Here is an 18,193-nt window from a genome sequence, read left to right as displayed (position 1 = left end):
AACAAGCAGGAACCCAAAACTAAATCCATCTGAAACAAAGCCTGTGTTCCTACTACTGTATTACATAACCTCCACCTTATAGTGTTTAGAATAATTGCAACTTAGGAATTACTTATAAATTACTACTTTACTGTTTATAATATTAAATGAAAATATATATGATAAACTATATATTTATTAAAATACGTTATTTAAAAAAAAAACCTGTAAAGGTATATGGCAAAAAAAATTAAGATATAGGAGTGATAGGATCACTGGCAGTCTTTTTTTAATCTATTTTCCTAGTTTTTCCTTAATTATGATATACAAGCAATGGTAAAACACACACACGCACACACACACAAGCCCTACTTTTTAGTAATTTTTTTTCCCTCTGTCTTCTGGAACCTATCAAAACTCAATTTCAATTCGAAAACATGATACAAGTTTAACATATCCAGAATTGAATGAAAATTGAACAATGAAAACTTTGCCACAGAATTAAACCAGACTGCGATAGCATTAAGGAAAAATAAATAGCTTTCGATTTTTGTATCATACTTCCACAAGAAAAAAAAAGAAGTAAAAGAGACAGATATTCAGAATTCTGTAAATTGGATGAAACGCTTAGAGGAGGGCAGCCCAGGTGGCACAGCGGTTTAGCGCCGCCTTCAGCCCGGGACACGACCTGGGGACCCAGGATCCAGTCCCACGTCGGGCTCCCTGCATGGAGCCTGCTTCTCCCTCTGCCTGTGTCTCTGCCTCTCTCTCTCTCTCTGTCTCTCATGAATAAATGAATAAAATATTAAAAAAAAAAAAAACATAAAGGAAAATTAGCCAAAACCAACCAAGTTCATGAAACGCAAGAAAACATGCTTAGAACCTATAGGACAAAATCTTCACAGAAAACAATTCCGTTTTAGTGACCATCCAGGCCTTTGAGCAGATTAACAATTAATCTGAAGAAATGACTTAGTAACTCTGAAATATCATTTAAACTAAACAACTAACCAGGATGTGAATGCTCACATTTAGTCAAATTTACTTTCCAAAATATATATACTTCTCATCTCGTTCACTGACCCCACATCCTCTCCCTAAAACCTCTTCAGAAGAAGTATAAGCATAACCTGTAGATGGGAGGGGTATAAATTTCATTTCCCTAATGGAAACCACCACTCAACTACTTACTGGGTAAACTGACAGAAATATAGTATTTATTTTAAAAGCCATCAAATAATGTACATTCCAACAAAAGAAACCAGTCTGGGATTAGAGAAAGGGGGAGCCTTCAACTTTTTCCAAAATGTTTTATGATCTCACACAAATATGGCAGAAGGTTAAGATCTGATGAAGAGAGTATTATATAAAAGTCTACTTGAAATATTTTTAAATTAAGAAAAGTAATAAGGTTTAATATCTGTAAGTCAATACAATACTCATTCCTCTTAGTATATTTGTATTAGTTAAAACACACACACACACCATCTCAACATCTCTTCAGCCCAACCTGTGACATTTTACCACCCAATGAAGCCACTGTTGACATGAATACCAAACAATCCCTAATATTTAGTTTGTTCCTTTGAAGCATGAAGCATGAATTCAGAAAAGTTCCCATATGATAGAATAAAAAAATTAAAATTTATTTATGCAATGATGCCAAACTAGTCATAAATCCCAAGATGTTTTATGTGTATGCCTCGAATCCATTTCTAAAATGAAAATAATAGGTTTACCTCTCAAAATAGCATACTTCCAGAACAGACAGTCCTAATCTCCCACAGGAAAGCACAGGCTCGAGACACCTTACAAAGTGTGCCACCTACTCTTCACACTAGAAAAGTCACTTTTGGTATTAAAGTGACAAGAGAATATATTAATGACAAGCTTGAGGCCTGAAAAAAAGCAAACAGATCTTAAGAAAGTTGAGTAGTTAACTTTCTCTTCACTGAAAGAACCAGAATCACATCTGTATGTGCTTCTGACCCCATGGGCAAAGGCACGAGGTGGAAATTACTGTCATATACAGGAAACAGATGGGGTGGATAATGCAACTAGATAATCAACTGCCCCTTCTTCCCTTCACTAGAATGTAAAAAACATTCAGTTAATAATGAAACAAACTTTCTAGAAAAGCAGAAGTTCACAGTTGACGCAGGACTTGAACTCATGGAAGAACAGGTTACTAGCACCACTCAGAGTTAGAGCTAAATGACAAAGGAAGTTTCAACCATGTCTCCTCACTCAAAAACGAAAGTTACACTTGTCATAGTCTCAACAAAAGCTAAGACCTAGCTGTACCTTCACCAACCAAGGAAGTCACTTTAACCAAGGTGCAATTACTTGCTGTACTTAAGAACAAGTATTTAAGTAAATACACTTCTTTTAAAATTTTAATTCCAGTTAGTTAACATAGTTTCATATTAGTTACAATATAGTGATTCACCAGTTCCATATATTACTCAATGCACATACTCCTCCCCTCTGGTAACCATCAGTTTGTTCTCTATAGCAAAGCCTGTTTCTTGGGTATGTCCTCTATCTCTCTCTCTTTTCTTTTCCTTTGCTTGCTTGTTTTGTTTATTAAGTTTCACATATGAGTGAGAGCATATGGTATTTGTCTTCTCTGATTGACTTATTTCACATAGTTATTATACTCTCTATATCCATCCATGTCACTGCAAATGTTAAGATTTCCTTCTTTTTTATGACTAACATTCCGTTGTGTGTATGTGTGTGTGTATATATATACTTTTTTATTCATTCATCAGTCAATGGACACTTGGGCTACTTCATATCTTGGTATTGTAAATAATGTTGCAATAAACGTAGGGGAGCATGTATCTATTGAATTCAAGTTTTCATATGCCTTAGGTAAATACCCATTGGTGAAATTACTGGATCATATGCTAACTAACTCTATTTTTAATTTTTTGAGGAATCTCTATGCTGTTTTCCACAGTGGTTGTTTCAGTTTGCTTCCTAACCACCATTCACAAGGGTGAACTGTGAACTTTTTCTCCACATCCTCACCAACACTTGTTTGTGTTTTTGATTTTAGGCATTCTGACAAGCATAAGGTGAGATCTCACTGTGGTTTTGATTTGCATTTCCCTAATGATTAGTGACGTTTGAGCATCTTTTCATGTGTTGGCCATCTATAAGTCTTCTTTGGAGAAATGTCTATTTATGTCTTCTGGTCACTTTTTAACTGGACTAGTTGGGGTTTTTTGAAGTTGTATAAATTCTTTAAATATTTTGGATACTAACCTTTTATCAGATATGCCATTTACAAATATTTTCTCATGTTCAGTAGGCTTTTAATTTTATTGACTACTTTCTCTGTTGTATAATTCAAACACTTCCTAAACATCAATTGAGTATAAGGCTCTGAGTTTCCAAAAGCTGCAGAACTCTAAAGGTCCCAGTGGCAGACTTTCCTCTCAAAAAGTTAACAGTTCAAATCATGGTTAAGGACATGTAAAAACAGCAAAAATAAAAGCCGAAGTGTTGACAGGTTCTACCTCAAGAAATGGCAAAAGAACATAAAGCTTCTAAGATCAACTCAATTGGATCAGGGAAGAATAACAAATAAGGGCAAAAAAGAGGAGGAAAATCAATGAGGGGTTGGAAATAGAGGATAAAGACAGAAAAGGCTTCAATGCCCATGGTGTATGAGTAAACAAAGAGTATAAACCATGGAGACAGGTTTTAAATATCAAACATATGAAGAAAAACTTAAACTCTAAAGACCGTATAGAAATTTTCCCTGAGAGCCACTGGAGCTAGACTGGCTTTACTATCAATTCAGTGTCTCATCTAGCTTTGGCCTCAAAGCCAGGGAACCAAATGCCTCCCTCAACACGCATCCATGAACTTGTGGGGGATCCATCACTATGCAATTACAAATACGACTTAGCAAATCTCGTCATCCTGTCAGTTATGTGCATAGGGCATGTCATTCAGAATTGCTATAGTGTGAATACTCACCTTCAAATACTGAGAAGCATTCAGCTGAACTTGGAATGACTTGCAATTCTATCAGGCCAAGGAAGTAGGAGTATTTTTTTTTAATCTATGCTGATGCTAATGACTTACAAAGTTTTTGTTATGTTCACTGTACAAGGAGAGGTAGGCTAGCAGAGTGAGCAAGTGTGTTTGGTTTTTCCTCCCAGTTTTACTGAAATCAAATTGCCATATAAAATTATATTAGCTTAAGGTATACAACATATGATTTGAAATGTGTATATATCACAAAATGATCAGCACAATAATTTGAGTTAACACCCATCACCTCCTGCAGCTATGAATACTATTACAAAAGAAAATGCTACAAGTTTAATGATAAATATGAAAATGTAATAGTAAAAAATAGTTCAGAATTTTCAGGTAGTGCCTAAATTGGAAAATAAAAACCTTCAACAAATCAGTCTAAAGAATGAAAATTAAATTTCAATTATTTAATTCCATTAAAGCCATAAGGCTTTCAAGAAAAAAATTTTCACATCTTACAAAGCACATAAAGCAAACTCAGCTACCTTAGATGGCAGAACTGGCTTGTGGTGCCCCTAGGTGAGGTGTTCAAACAAGATAAATTAGTGGCTTTCACAGTTAAAAGGCTACCTGGACAAAAGAAAGACTGAATAGTGTACATGCAAATAATGCCAACCAAGCACCACTAACAACCAAATTGCAAAGAAAGTCATTCATTGGCTGGAACCAACTGGAAGAGCACGGAGAAGGACAGAGGGGCTGGTGGTAGAAAGCTGGAACTACTCCACAAAGTTTTCAAACAACCTGCTAAGGAGCTTCCACTGCCCTGTAGGCAGAGAGGAACTACAGGGGATTCACGAGGGCTCGTCACAATCAGAAACAAATGTGCCTCCATGTATGTGTGCCCCACACACGCATCTATGTATTTTTTCCTTTTCCCCCCCAAAAAACTTCAACAATAATATGGAAGAGAGCCCTGAAAGAAGAAGGACACTGAATAAGGAAACACTAGTAACAAGGCTGTTGCAACTTCTTAGGTGAGTGATGACTGAGGCCTGAACCAGGAGAGTGGGGATTGAGAAATGAAGGAATGTGAGAAAGACTTGGACATAAAACTGACACCTCCTGGAAAACAATTAGATGTAACAATAATGAAAAGTGGAACCAAAATAAGAAATTGTGCCTCCATGGAATGAACTATGCTATTCTCAAAAATAATATTTTTATTAAAGTTACATTAAGTAATGTTTGAGATTATTAATATTTATCTTCACCACAGTCTAAAGTCATCCAGTAGCCAAGCAGAGACCAGTTCAAGAAACACTCAGCTCTAAAGGAGCATGTTGAAATGTGTCAGTTTAATTTCACGTGAAAATCTGTCAGTAAATAGTTTAAATTTATCAAAAGATACAAGATAATGTATAAAAGAAACATTCCAAAAATAGGACTAAGTCAAGATTCTCCACAATGAGTAACATTTGCTCAATGAATTTCACAATAGGATCTAAGTTTCATGCTCCAGTTAATGAGTTTTGGCATTAACTCATTACCTCACATTGTAAAATATAATAAATCTTTTAAAATGACATGCAAAATAATATATGGTAAATTATTAACAATGACACTGAATACAATATAAAAGTATACATATACAGGGACACCTGGGTGGCTCAGTGGGTTAAATATCTGCCTTCCGCTCAGGTCATGATCCCTGGGTCCTGGGATGGAGCCCCATATCTGGCTCCCTGCTCAGCAGGGAAGATGCTTTTCCCTTCTCCCTGCCCCTCCCCCCTCACTTGTGCACATATGCACGCACACTCTCAAATAAATAAATCAATTAAATAAAAAGTATACATATACAATGTAGTTAAGATTAATGCCTATATAAGAACTAAAAAGGTACTATTTTAGCAAAAAATTTCATCATTTTTATCATACTGCCTCCTTTTTCTGGCTTTGAAGTATTATCAACAAATAAAATTAGGACACACACCTGAGTGGCTCAGTTGGTTAAGCTTCTGACTCTTGGTTTTAGGTCTGGTCAAGATCTCATGGGTCATAGGACTGAGCCCTGCATCAGATTCCATGCTCAGCAGGGAATCCTGCTCAAGATTTTTTCTCTCTCCCTCTCCCTCTGCCCCTTCCCCCACTCTCACTCTTTCTCTCAAATAAATAAATATATCTTTAAAAAATTATACGGTATTTACAGTGTACAACAGATGATGTGATATATGTATATATGTATACATGGTGACATGATTCCTTCCATCAAGTTAATTAACACAATCATCACTTCACATATTTACCTTTAAAAAAAAAAACTTTTCAATTAAACAATACAGTGTTACTCAACTACAGTCACTATGTTATACATTAGATCCTCAGAACTTGTCTCATAATTGAAAGTTTATATCCCATACTACCTTCTTAATATTCAAAATCAGTAACTGACCATTTAGATGAAATCTCTTTGCAGAACATGCTGGTTTCTAAAGATTAACAGGCTGATCCTGAACTGAGAAAAACACAAACCCAAGTCAACAATTCAAAGTACAACCATAAATGAACAAACAAGAGGCAATATGTGACCAGGCACATAAAAATTAGGTAAAAAGAAGTGGGGCAAAAGAAACACACTTGCTGAGGGCTTCCTAGAAGTCTAACATTGGGCTAAGCAGACCCTCTTTCCCACCCCATACTCACTGTATAATGAGTCTTTGGATAATCAGGTATAAGCTTCATAAGGCAGAGAGGGCTTGGTAACCAGCTTATCAGCAGGTTCTCAAACAGCACCTGGCACAATATAAGTACTCAATAAATATTTGTTAGATGTGTGGATGAATGGATGAATGGCTAGATGGCTGGTGGATGAGTGAATAACTATTTTTAATAATAATGATGGCACAGCTTAGGTATACCAAAAGAGATCCTGGCAGCTTAGGAGAAAGGAAGCAAGAAATGTTCTCCAAGCCACTAAATTCTCTTCCCGCAAAATACAGGTTATCACAGTAGAGTGGAAAAAGCATGGGCTCCACTGTCAGACCTGGAGGGGAAGCCAAGTTTCAGACTTTCCTTTAGTGGGTCCCTGGATAAGTTATTACTCCATGACTGAAATGCATAGACTAATTCTTTAATCTTGAAGTTGTAAAAAGGCTTTAACTGAAATAACATAGGTAGAGTATCTAGCAAATATCTAGCACATAATTAGTGCTTAATAAACATAAATCTCTCCACACCTGGGCCAAGGGAAATGACCCTAGTGCTCATACAGTCTGGGTCTTAGGGAAAGAGTGCAAGGAAGAGGTCTCAGTGAAAGGAATCTTAGTGCAGTCCACAGCAGGACAGCTCACATCACTTTAAAATGTAAATCCAGGGACACCTGGGTAGCTCAGTGATTGAGCATCTGCCTTCCACCCAGGGCTTGATCCTGGAGTTCCAGGATCGAGTCCCACATCAGGTCCCATAGGGAGCCTGCTTCTCCCTCTGCCTGTGTCTCTGCCTATGTGTCTCTCATGAATAAATAAATAAAATCTTTAATAAATAAATAAAATGTCAATCCAAAAGCCTGGCTCATTATATCATGTTGGAGGAAATTAACAATCATAGCATGGACCTACATAAAATTCAAAGAGGGTAGTGGCCTCTGCCAGTACAAGGAAATATAAAACAAAATCACTAGCATATGTTCTGTGCCTGACAATTTCACACTTTCAAAATTAGGTATACTTTTCTTTACTATTATATGTCAAATCTACTTTATTGACAGTATTTGAAGTATACAGTTGGTCCTTGAATAATATGGGTTTGAACTGCATGGGTCCACTTATCCACAGATTATTTTTCTAATAATTACAATACAGCACTGTAAATGTATTTTCTCTTATGATTTTCTTAGCAATATTCTCTTTTCTCTAGCTTATTTTATTGCAAGAATACAGTATATAATACATACAACATATGTGTTAATTGACTAATTTAGGTCAACGGTAAGCCTTCCAGTCAACAGTAGGCTATTAGTAGTTACATTTTTAAGAATTCAAAACTCATACTCAGATTTTCAACTTGGGGGGGGGGGGCTGCACTTCTAACCCTGATGTTGTTCAAGAGTCAGTTGTATTTTTTTTAATTTATGACATTATGGATCATCAAGGACTCTTTTCAAGAAAAATGCCCCAGGGGCCTATCCAGGCTTTGTCTCTAAGAGACCAATGTAAGTGCACATTTGGCTCTAATTATGCCCTTGTGTGTTCCCTTTCGTACTTCCAAAGCATCATATCATACAATGCATCCCAATTATAAAACATGACTAATATCCCCAAATTTTGTACCTATAATTGAAAATGTAAGTAGTTTTTTACAGAGTTCTAATAGTTTTCTCTTGTGAGTTAGTAGCAAAACAAATTACAATTTTTATATATTATCTTTCTAATTATTGCTTCATCAGGTGAAGTCCTCTTAAATCAATCAGTGAGAAAATTAACTTTAGAAGATGCTTTGAGTATATTATTCAACTACAGCATCAGGAATACCTAAAAGGTTTGGTTTTTTTGCAGCATAAATCCACATCATTTAAATCAAACCTGAATCCAAAATCACTAAATTCAAATAATGCAGTTGAATAGTTTGCTTTTGGACAAAGGTCATTTATCCACTGCTGATTTTAAATAAACATTTTAATTAAGGACATATATAGCTGGGGAGGTAGAGAATAAGAGAAAAAAATTGAGTAGAGGGAGATAATCACACCAGAGAAATTCTCTCAATTAAGAAAGTTCTATCTTATAAACAAAAAACTGGGTATCAATCATCAAGTCCAGAGGGTAGCAATGGAACAAGAGATTGATAGCACCATATTCTCATAACTTAAACCAATTTACAAAATCTCTATCGACAAAGTAATAGTCCCTTACAGAGGATTGCAGTTAATGAATCAACATTTGGAAAGGAGTACGATATAATTTCATGAACAGAGGAACTGAAACTATTTAGAATAGTAGGGGAAGGTACACCCTATTTTTATTGGAATCAGCCAGAAGCTGAGAAAAAGGATTTGTGCCCAGTAGAACAACTCTCTGAAGAAATCTAGGACGGTATGTTGGCAGAAACAAAGAAAAAACTCACGCAGCAAGTCCTATGCTTCACCCATAGGAGTATCGGCAACTCTGTCTATCCTTGCCAGCTTTGATGCCACATACGCACCAGGAAGCTTTCTGAAGATAGTAATATAGATTTCTCTTGCTACCCAAAAGAAGAATATTCTTATGAGACCTTTCATAAGCCAAAACAACGTAAAGCAAAAAAACAATTACCATTTCATAAAAGCGAAAATCCTCTTTGGATTTCTTTCGGTTAGTGAAAACAGGTAGTAATATAGGTCTTTTGTAAAAGTGAAGTGGCATAAAGCGAACTTGGCCACAGTGGAAGAAACAACCCTGCCCTAGTAATCTATCACCTGGGAACAGGATTCTCTTAACACAGTATAAAATACTTTTCTCCTTGGAAATACATTTCTGATTGTTAACAACTGATTTTCCAGTAGATATCAATGTTCAGAAATTTCTGTTTAAGCATATCAGATTTCCCAGGGTCTCATCAGCCCTGAATAACTAGACTACTGGTGCTGATGAACTACCAAGATCCTTTTCAAGCAATTCCTGCACACATGAGCATGATCAGTTTTAAATCAGCTTTTGCAAACTACGTGTTCTACATCATATTAGAATACAGTATGTTCCTGAGTCGCCCACAGTGTACATTCAATTTTATTTGGAACATATCTTTATATGTTTATCATCTTTAATAAAGAATTCAAGAAAACCGTACTCCTGACCTTCCACGGTGCGAACTGGCCAATTAAAAAGCTCAGCTATTTATCGCACATTTGTTAAGTGCAAAGCCCTAGTAAGGTATCAATATGGTAAAGCAAATGTGAGTTAAATTCATCCACTCATGGGGATCCTGAGTGGCACAGTCCACTAAGGGTTCAACTCTTGGTTTCGACTCTGGTCATCATCTCAGGGTTGTGAGATCAAGCCTGGCATCAGGCTCCATGCTCAATAAGGAGTCTGCCTGTGATTCTCTCTCCCTCTCCCTCTCCCTCTCCCTAACCATGCACACATGATCACTCTCTCTAAAATAATTAATTAATTAATTAATTAGTTAATTAATAAAAAGAAATTCATTCACTCACAAGTTACTGAATACCCTAGATGTGCCACTTATGGAGTGCCTTTCAGGTACTGAAAAGTCAAAGAGAATACAAAATCCCAAATACTTTACAATCCAAAGGAGCAAGCTAAGAAACTAGATAAAAAATTCCAATAATACTATAATAGAGGTATATGTTCTAAAGTAACTAACTCTAGGAAACCAGAAAAAACTCTACAGATGGTAACTTTTAAGCTAGTCCTAAAAACGGAATTAAAAAATTTTTATTTAGCAAGAGAGAGGAGTGCTTAAGAAAAAGAAACAGTAAGGGCACCAAGGACAAGAAGTCATCTTACGCAAGAAATTTCTCCATCACTGGGATAAACAAGGCTCAGTGACAGAGTAAGGAGGAGGGGGTCAGAGGAAGCAAGATAGCCTTCTGCCATTATTAAGGCCTTCAGACTTCTTCCTCTGTGTTATGTCCTATAGTGTTTGCCGGCAGGAGCCTGTGCTCAGGAGATACCAGTTATTGGGAGTCACAGCTTTCCCTCAGGTCCTCAAGCTTCTGAAAAGTGGAAATAGGAGGGGTTGCTGGGCAGGGAGATGGGTGAACCAGGAGAACAGTCTCATTTCCCATCAACTACTGGAATCCCTTCTATGTATCATGATAAATGGCTCCATATTGGGCAACAACTAGAATGTTAACTAAAATGTCCTCCCTGTATCTTCTCTTCCTCAGAATCACTTACTACAATTTTTCTAACCTGGCCTCATTTGAAATCCTTTCTAACATCTTCTCCACCTTACAATGCACTCTTGTTGGTCAGAGCTGATCACAAAGGACCCCAGTGCCCTCCAACCACAGCAGAGCACTGAACCACATCAGGTTCTTGGTATGGACAAGGTAGCTCTCGATCGCACAGACCTTTATAAAAGTGCAAGACCTGGATCAGACTAAATCCTTGGTCAGGGGGATCCCTGAGTGGCTCAGCGGTTTAGCGCCTGCCTTTGGCCCAGGGCACGTTCCTGGAGTCCCGGGATTGAGTCCCGCATCGGGCTCCCGGCATGGAGCCTGCTTCTCCCTCCTCCTGTGTCTCTGCCTCTCTCTCTCTCTGTCTATGATAAATAAATAAATAAATCTTTAAAAAATAAAATAAATAAAATAAATCCTTGGTCAAATAAAACACCTTGTCCTTCTTCCTTTGAACTATTCTCATAAGCACTGTTTACCTCTCCTTTAAATCACTCATGATCATTATAAATTAACACTTATTTGTGTGATTACTTGAATAATGGCTCTGTATCCCCAGCCCAGGCACCAGTATCCCAAAGGCGGCACAAAACTACCTTATGGTATTTTGCTTTTATTTTCCATTACCAATGTATTATGAGGCGTTGGTATAGTCCCTATTCCAAAGAAAGGGTTCAAGAAATGTCAGATGAAGAAGTAGATGTGCACGCAAAAAAATTACATGAGGCAAGATACGATAAGTGTGATAGGAGTGTTGAAATCAACCTTCTGTGGAGATTCTTTCAACTTCCTCTGTGAAGGAAAGGCATTGTAGGGGCAGAAGAGCATCTGAGCCAATTCCTGAGTGAGTGGTGTTTCAACCAGAAATTCAAAGCAAAGAAAATATCTGGGCAACAAAACAACCAAGGAAAACAATATATTTGAAGGATCATCATTTATATGGGAAATTGTTCATAATATTAAGTTAATAAGCAGAATACAAAACAGTCTGCACCTCACTCTCACACACATAACACAAAAACCCTGAAGGGAGATGGTTTAAATATTAACAAGAGTCACTGCTGAGCCATCTTTATTTTCTTCTTTACCCTCTATTGTAGTTTCCAAAATATTCTATAATAAAGATCTTCATAATCATTAAGGGAAACATTTGGATGTTTAAAGTCATTTAGGATGAAACTGTAATGACATTTTAAGTCTTTAGGCTTCAGAAAAGGTTCCTAGACTGTTTTGGGTTTTTTTGGTTTTTTTCATGGTCATACTTATGTGAATGTTGTAAAGCAGAAGGAATGCTAGGTAACAGAGTTCAGTCCTAAAGAAATATTACAAACTGTGCTTCCCACCCTCCCCCAAAATTACATTTACTCTCTAATCTACTTCTTTGCATCTTGACGACTGGCATGAAGGGACCTGAATTTACAGGCTAATACCAGGAAATCAGAAGCCAGCGGCAGTGATTGCACTGCTCCAACAGAACATCGATTGCCTTTCACGCCCCCAGCTGGGCCCTTCGAACGATGAAATACACACCGACACCACCACACTGCACTCAGCATATCAAGCGGAGGAATGGAAGGGCTCTGAGAACAGCTAGACATTATTATAAAACAAAGGTCCACTCGAGGCGCCTGGCTGGCTCAGTCAGATGAGCGACCAACTCTTGGTTTCAGCCTAGGTCATGATCCCAGAGTCATGAGATCCAGTCCACCATGGGGCTCTGCACTCAGCAGGGAGTCAGGCTTGTGTGCTCGCTCGCTCTCTCCCAAATAAGTAAATAAATAAAATCTTTAAATAAAAGTCCACTCTTTGAATTAAGAGATACCTTAGTCTGCAGTTAACAAGAAGCATGCCACAAAATACTGTCATTACCAAACAAAAAAGGAAACCATACTGTCTTCTGACACATGGAGCATCCAGCTTGTCCCCCGTTGATCTCCTAGAAATCTGAGAGTCTAGAGTACCCTTCTGTATCTAAAACAACAAAATATAAAAGCAGTGGCGGAAAAACTACCACTTTAAATAGATGTCAGACTTCCTACAAACAGTACTAACTCAAAAACCATCTAAAAGGAAGTGGAAGGTTCTCTGAGTGATGGCCATCAAACACAGTCTCTTCCTTACCATGACAAAGAATGACAAAAGGGAAACGTACAAATTATGAAGAAATGCAGTTTACAGAGTCAAACCTGCAGCCCACTGAACCATCTAAGACTCCATGCACAACCCCCATCTCTCTCTCTCCCCTTACAAGCTCTAAGCGTTGGCCTGCATGCCCCCTTCTTTCCAGGTGCCACTCACTACCCAATTCCAGGGGCCTGCTCCCCTTGAGACTTCTAGCAGAGGAGCCTGCACCTTTTACCCAAGTTTCCCTGTCTCTGAAACACACCAACTTTCCTGAATACTTTGGAGATTCATCAGAAATCATTACTAATAAACAGGTATGGTGGTTAAAAAAAAAAAAAAAAAAAAAAAAGACACACCACGATTACAAAGTCAAGAAAGCTCTTCAACAGGCAATTAAGACCCTAGCTGAAATGTAGGTAGTAATGGGAGCCTGGGTGTGAAACAAACAGGTCTGGGCAGCTCTAGGGTCCTGAAGCTCCTCGGCTGATTGTGAGGTTGAGCCGAGTCTGGGAACTGCTGTCGTTCCCTCAGTCGTCTATCCTTTGTGCACGAAGTATATTCAAGATCCTACCACCTTCTGCAGGAAGGACCTCCAGGTTCCCCAGCCACTCAGGTGGTAGGCTAGCTGGCTGGAAAAAAAGAGCAAGTGTGGGACACCTGGGTGGCTCAGTGGTTGAGCGTCTGCCTTTGGCTCAGGGCGTGATCCTGGGGTCCTAGGATCGAGTCCCACATCAGACTCCCCTGCAGGGAGCCTGCCTATGTCTCTGCCTCTCTTTGTGTCTCTCGTGAATAAATAAATAAAAACCTTAAAAAAAAAAAAAAGAGCAGGTGTGACTTTGGCCAACTCTGGAGTCTGGAATCTGGCACAGAAAGGGTCAGCTTCAGTCATGTTAAAAATCCACTTATGTGAATTCATGGCATTCCCTAGGCTATGAAAAGAGAAGCTGAATCATGTGTAGAACCTCTCCACACTGAAATCCTTAGCATACTTGGTAGTAACGATATTCATGTGGTTTTGTAGGAAATCCCTTACAAACGATTTCTCAAGTATGCAAGATAAATCAGAATTAACTTCCTTGCTTACAGCTTGGATCAATTAAAATCTATGTAGTGGCTTTTGCTATGACAAAGACCTGCATATACATTTTTTGCTGAGTAACTTTTGCATTGCTGTTTTCAAATTCACGGCACATTATCTTAAATTGGGAAAAAGCAAACAAAATATTTTGCAGTATCTTCTGACTGTGGGAAAGCCTTAAAATCACATTGCCATTTTCTGTAAGCTAGAGTTGTTTCTCTTAAACTCAAATATTTGAATACCCTGGATAAAGTACTTACTGTGCATCAATACCTGACTAACATGCTACGCTCTGCAGAGTAGAATTTGGATACAAAGATGATCAGTGTTGGCTTCTCTCCAGAAAGATGTTTCCATAACATCATACTGATGCTCTAGAATTTAACCTCAACTCCTCTTCAGCGTTTTAGCCACAACAAACTGGATCGTATCAGAAGTATCTGTTTTAGGGTTTTATTTAAACATTAAGCACAATAAAACCATTTTAATGGCTTGAGAAACCAGAAAGCTGCAAAATCCAGTAACGTAGTACTGGAGGGTTATTATTGCTGGTGAAGCCACTTTCCCTCTGTGAAAGAGACAAGACGTTTTTCCAAGTGCTAGAACAGAAAATCCTGACACATGCCTACTAGAGAACAATCTGAGAAATAAAACAGTTATGCAGAGGGAGAGTGCCAAACACATGTATGCATACCATGAACTATCTTTTCCCTCAAATTTTATGTGGTATCATTCAGAAGATCCTATCACCTAGAAAAGCCACACACATAACCTTCCTGGCTATCGTACCCAGTCCTATCTTTGATTTCTAAATTAAAAACAAACTTTAAGGGGCACCTGGGCGACTCAGTGATGGAGTGTCGGCCTTTGGCTCAGGTTGTGATCCCAGGGTCCTGCAATGGAGTCCCACATTGGGCTCCCAGCAAGTAGCCTGCTTCTTTTGCCTATGTCTCTGGCCTCTCTCTGCATCTCTCATGAATAAATAAATAAATAAATAAATAATCTTTAGACAGAAAAAAAGAAAAAAAACCTTAAATTCTGACCTTTACTATTTTTAAGTAGCTCTGGATTGTCTATCCTTTAGTATCTATCCATATCTAAGAGCCTACTAGTATTCACAGGGAAATACGAGCACACCTTCTAGAAGCCAAATGAGAAGGTACACAGTAAGGAGCACAGAGTACTGCATGAGGATTCAAAAGACCTGATGATTCAAAAGACCTGAGACAAAAAACTCAGGTCTTTTGAATCCTGGCTAAACCAAACACTCGCTGAACCTAGCTAACCCTCAGCTAAGCTACCCATAAATTAAAGACAAGATGAGAGGTAAAACTTGACCTGTCTAAAGAGTGTTGTTGAAAGTATGTATCAATAAGATAACACATTTGCAAATGGTCTTAAACTAAAAACCTGAAACACCATTCAGCTGCTTTTCTAATTAGAAACCACTAGGACATCCCAAAACAAGTCAGTGTTCCTCTGTTTACTCGTCTTTTAGGTTTTGCCATTTCCTCCTCCCTCTCACCCTGCCCTCTCTTCTTTCATGTAACAGATATTTGCCAGGTTTCCACCAAAGACCAGATACCGTTCCAGACTTGCACCGTCCAATACCATAAGCAGTAAAACATGTAGCTATTAGGCATTCAAAATGGCACTAGTCCAAATTGAGACATGCTATAAACATAAAATACACACTGGGTTTTGAAGACTTGGTGTGACCAAAAGAAAATAAAATATCTCAATTTTTTATACAGATTACATGTTGAAAAGATAAAATTTTGGATATTAGGTTAAACCTATGTATTATTCCAATTAATTCTGGTCTTTCTTTGTACTTTATTTTAACATGGCAACTAGAAGTTCAAAAATTGTTAAATACACAAAAGGCTCACATTATATTTCTATTTGAAAATGCTATTCTAGACCCTGGGGATATTTTAGGGAACAAAACAAAGTTCTTAACCTCATGAAGCTTATGTTTCAACATCTATGGCCCTAAGACCTTCAATACTCAGTAGAAAAGGAAAACTAAAACAGCAACTGTGTGTAGAGAGGAGCCTGGGATGGAGGTCACACACATAAGAGACAGGCTTTCCCTCTGGCCCCTCCTTCTGCCCATGGTAGGACCCATGGTCCCCAGAATTATCAGGCAGTAAAATGGTGAGCTATGACCTCAACCATCTTGGAAAAGACTGTCCCTTCCCTGTTATGCTAGGCACTCCTAAAAACACGACCATTATCCATCCAAACTTAGTGAAGAACAAAGCTTTTAATTTGGGGCCATCACTGGTTTCCTGGCATCATATGTGCTACTTTGGCTCGTGCCTCAAAAGCACTTTTAAAAGATTTCTGACAGTAGGTACAAAGAGGTTGTTCTTAACAAAGACAGCTGTCTGGATTCCAACACTCCATTATGAGAGTTCTTCATCATCTTCCTCTCCACAGGTCCAATGAACCACACCTCTCCTACACTCTCCTACATACCTTCAGCTCCCCGAATCACAGCCACCTGTGCTTCCAGATAAAGGGCAAGGGCCTGAATTCAAACAGCACAAATCAGGATGGTAATTTCAAGGTCCCTACAGGCCCAATGCAGTCAAAAACAAAAACAAAAACAAAAAAACCTCGAGTTGACCAGATGAAAGCTAAATGTGAGGCTACTTGTTGTAAGATTTTAAGAAATTTCTAAAGGGTGAGCTGATTTAGTCCAAATGGGCCTATTTTTTTAATCGCACTTTTCCTACCAAAAAGGCATAGTGCATATTTGAATTTCATATTCTATGTGTTACCTTACCTTAAATTCAGACCACACCACAGCAAATGTTTTGCTGGCCCAAACATCTTTCTGGAAGATTATAAAGAAAACTGTAGCTTTCAAGAGACTCTGTGCTATAATATGCTCTAGTGGGTGTAGCAGAAAGCTGAAAGGCTCAGGTGTCAGGGTAGATAGCGTTCTTTCATAATTGACCCCATCTATGTCCCCTGCTCATGCTGTTCTCTCAGCCAGGGTGCCCTGCCCCTCTGCCAACTTACAGATTATGCCTCCATGAGAGCCCAGCCCAGAGCCTGGCCCTCCCAGAAGTTGTCCCTAGCAACCTCACACCAAATAATCTCTCTCCTTCTTTCTCGGGGGAACCCAGTCAACCAAAACATTTTATCATCTATTTACCTCTTCTCTAGGTACTCAAACACCTGTAACTCAGAAGGAAAGCAATTTAAAAAGTCAGTATGATGTCTGAAAATTTATCACCCTCCCTTTCAATCAGCTGCAATTTATCTGAGCTTTATTCAGCAACACAGATGAACCTAACGCCAGGGATACAAAAAGTACACAAAATCCCAATACTCACCTAATTCAGTCTAGCTGAGAAACAAAGTAAACAATGATCCTAACGGACACGGACACCGTATTAAAGGTGCGGGCAAAGTGCCATGCAAGCCCACAAGAGGGCTCTTCTTCCTGGGTGACTGAGGAAAGCCTCTCACAGGAAGTGAATACATAAGCAAAAAATTTAGAAAGAAGTTGAAACTGACTAGGTAACACAGAAAAGGCCCTTCACAGGCAGTAAAGCATGGCACATTGAAAGAAATCAGAGAATGTGTTTAAAATCCTCATACAGAACCACCAAAAAAAATATTTTTTCCAATATATTAAATTATTCCTGGGGGCATTTGAGGCTCTATATAACAGACCCCAATCCACTTTTTCTACATTTCTCAAAGTATAACACAGCAAGTAAAGGTGGGCTCTTTGGAACCAGACTGGGGTCAAATTCTACTATGTAACCTTATACAAGTTTCTTTACCTATCTGTGCCTCACTTTCTTCATCTGCAACATGGGGATGACAGTATGCCTACCTCACAGGGTTGGTAAATTATTGTTATGAGAAAATGAATTGAAACAAACAAGAATTATCATAAATGAGGCGATCAATAAATGCTTGTGTTCATATTATTATGACTATGATTATCTACTTGTCCATGCCGGACATAGCAGCAGATACGAAAGTTCTTGTTCCCAACACCTGCCCATGTCTCCACAGGACAAACTCTTCCTACGTCCAAACCCCACCCAGCAAGACGCTGCTTACATCCCACGGCATGCACGCCTGCATGA

General features: G+C 38.3%; 1 protein-coding gene across 15 annotated transcripts in view; it reads right to left on the bottom strand.

Annotated features, from left to right (window-relative positions):
* Window positions 1-18,193, bottom strand: part of SIPA1L1 (signal induced proliferation associated 1 like 1) — a 375,082-nt gene that overhangs the window by 305,109 nt on the left and 51,780 nt on the right. For 3 of the 15 annotated variants that reach the window (XM_077909830.1, XM_077909833.1, XM_077909834.1), the window contains one exon: window positions 6,679-6,768. The exons of the other annotated variants lie outside the window; for them this stretch is intronic. The gene's annotated coding sequence lies outside the window, so the exon portion shown is untranslated. The remainder of the gene's footprint in view (window positions 1-6,678; window positions 6,769-18,193) is intronic. 15 annotated transcript variants of the gene reach the window in all.

Source organism: Canis aureus, chromosome 9, assembly GCF_053574225.1.
Source record: "Canis aureus isolate CA01 chromosome 9, VMU_Caureus_v.1.0, whole genome shotgun sequence".
Classification (NCBI taxonomy): Eukaryota; Metazoa; Chordata; class Mammalia; order Carnivora; family Canidae; genus Canis; species Canis aureus.
This window is presented reverse-complemented; position numbering and strand designations above follow the sequence as displayed.